The 2,756-nt window shown below is 43.4% G+C and overlaps 1 non-coding gene across 1 annotated transcript; it reads right to left on the bottom strand.

Annotated features, from left to right (window-relative positions):
• Window positions 1–561: 561 nt before the first annotated feature.
• On the bottom strand, window positions 562–699 carry LOC119927987. The gene has a single exon (XR_005450949.1). It is a non-coding gene; the product is annotated as a small nucleolar RNA SNORA7 (small nucleolar RNA).
• Between the last annotated feature and the right edge of the window lie 2,057 nt (window positions 700–2,756).

The following is a 2,756-nucleotide window of genomic DNA, read 5'->3' as shown; positions in this document are numbered from 1 at the left end:
TTTTGGTGCCAAATCTGCATATTTCCAGTTGGCATTTTCAGCTGGAATTGAAAACAACAATGGAACTTATTTTCTCTCCCCCTCTAGACAGGAAGCTAGTTGTGGTCAGGGAACTTGACAATCTTGAAACCAGGGACTTCTGGTGCCAAATCTGCGTATTTCCAGTTGGCATTTTCAGCTGGAATTGAAAACAACAATGGAACTGGAACTTATTTTCTCTCCCCCTCTAGACAGTAAGCTAGTTGTGGTCAGGGAACTTGACAACCTACTTGATTATGATGGTCACTCCCAAGAGCTTAGTATGGCGCTCTGTACATAGTAAGCCCTTGATAGATTCTTGTTGTCTTATGCTGTCCAGTCATCTCCGACCCATAGCGATGCCATTGACACATCTCTCCCAGAACACCCCACTTCCAACTGTAATTGTTCTTGTAGCATATCCATTGAGTTTTCTGGGTAAAAATACGGAAGTGGTTTACTGTTGCCTCCTTCCCCACATTAAATGAGTCTCTGCCCTTGGCTCTCTCCCATGCCGCTCCTGCCCAGCACAGGTGAGTTTTGACGTATAGCAGATTGCCTTCCACTCACTAGCCATTACCCAAGCTAGGAATGGAATGGGTATGCCTCTGCTTGACTCTCCCTCCTGCAGTTGTGACTGGTAGAGTATTGTAAACTCCCCAGGTGCGACCCTAAAAGGGGACTTGATGGATACCATTATTTTAACCTCGATGGGAGTGTTCACATGAATTAGTACATGTCCAAATGTAAATCATACGAACATCCTATACCAGAGGAAGGGAAGCACGTGCCTAGAAGCTAGAGGGCCTGGATTTTAATCCTGGCTCCACTACTGACTGCTGTGAGACCTTGGGCAAGTCACTTAACTTCCTGTGAAATAGTTTCTTCATCATTAAAATGTGGATTAAGTACCTTTTCTCCCTCTCCTTTAGTCTGGGAGCCCCATGGGGTGTGGGGACCATGCCCAATCTGATTATCTTTTATCTCCCCAAAGCTTAGTGTAGTGTTGTGCCAAGTGCAGAGCTTGGCACAAAGTGCTTTGCAAATGCCACAATTTTTATTATTTTTAATAATGGATGGCAGGAGATGCCCAAATAGATCCTTAACTGTTACTGAGCAACTGCACACATGCTACAAAACATATTGAAATTGAATCTCCAACAGTGCAACATGGGTTTTGAGAGCTTCAATTGATATTATTTAGTGAGTACTTCTTGTGCACAGAGCACTGTACTTATAACATGGGCTGTGCACGAAAGGCACAATTCCTGCTTCCAAGGAGCTTGCATTCTAATAGGGTAGAAGGATACAACATTATTATAGAGAGGAAGGAAAAGAGGATGGAAAGATGGATAGTGAATATGTATTCATATCACATATCCTTATGTGGTAAAATGCACCACTTGATATGTACAAAAGAGCTATGATAGTGAGAAAGATCAGACCTGGAAGGAAATTCATCAGAGAGGGTTTTCAAGATGTCATTCATTCAATTGTATTTTTTGAGTGCTTACTGTCTGCAAAGCACTGGGGAGAGCTGTGGTCTGGCAGATTTGGAAGGCAGTAGGCATGGCCTCATAGAGCACAGACCTGAGTGTCAGAGGACCTGGGTTCTAATCCCAGTTCTGTTATTTACTTTATGTATGACCTTGGGCAAGTCACTTCACTTCTCTGAGCTTCAGTTACCTCATCTGCAAAATTGGGATTAAGACTAAGTCCCATGGGGGAGAGGGACTGTGTCCAGGCTGGTTACCTTATATCTAAACCAGTGCTTAGAATAATGCCTGGAACATAGGCACGTATTCATTTATTCATTCAATCACATTTATTAAGTGCTTACTGTGTACTAAGTGCTTGGGAAAATACAATACAACAATAGAGTGATAATCCCTGCCCACAATGAGCTCACAGCCTAGAGGGGGGAAGACAGATATCACTACAAATAAACAGACATCAATATAAATGAATAAAATTCCATATATATATCTATGTTATATATAAGTGCTGAGGAGCTGGGAAAGGAGGGGGAAGAGCAACGAGAGGAAGTTGGGGAAATGAAGAAGGGAATGGAAGATGAGGAAAAGTGAGGCGTATTCATTCATTCAATCGTATTTATTGAGCACTTACTGTGTGCAGACTAAGTGCTTGGGAAGTACAAGTCGGCAACATATAGAGATGGCCCGTACCCAACAACAGGCTTACAGTCTAGAAAGGGGCTTAGTCTAGGAAGGCCTCTCGGAAGAGATGTGCCATCAGTGAGGCTTTGAAGTGGGGGGAGAGTGAGGCTTTGAGGAGGGAGGGCATTCCAGACCAGAGGTAGAAAGTGGACTAGGGGTCCCTGGTGAGACAGACAAGATTGAGGCACAGTGAAAAGGTTAGCACCAAAGGAGTGTAGTGTGTTAGCTGGGTTATAGAAGAAGAGAAATTAGGTAAGGTAGGAGGGGGCAAGGTGAAGGAGTTCTTTAAAGCCAATGGTGAGGAGTTTTTGTTTAATACAGAGGTGGATAGACAACCACTGGAGATTTTTGAGGAGGGGAGTGACGTTCTGAAAGTTTTTGTAGAAAGATGATCTGGGCAGCAGAATGAAATATGGACAGGAATGGGGAGAGGCAGGAGGTTGGGAGGTCAGCAAAGAGGTTGATTCAGTAATCTAGGAGAGATAGGATATGCTCTTAACCAATACCATAAAAAAAAGCATTCAGAGTGGGCTGGAGAGTAGCAAGGACAGATAAGAGAAA

This window comes from Tachyglossus aculeatus, chromosome 4 (genome assembly GCF_015852505.1).
Source record: "Tachyglossus aculeatus isolate mTacAcu1 chromosome 4, mTacAcu1.pri, whole genome shotgun sequence".
NCBI classification, from domain to species: domain Eukaryota; kingdom Metazoa; phylum Chordata; class Mammalia; order Monotremata; family Tachyglossidae; genus Tachyglossus; species Tachyglossus aculeatus.
Note: the sequence above shows the minus strand (reverse complement) of the source record. Positions and strands in the feature narration are given on the sequence as shown.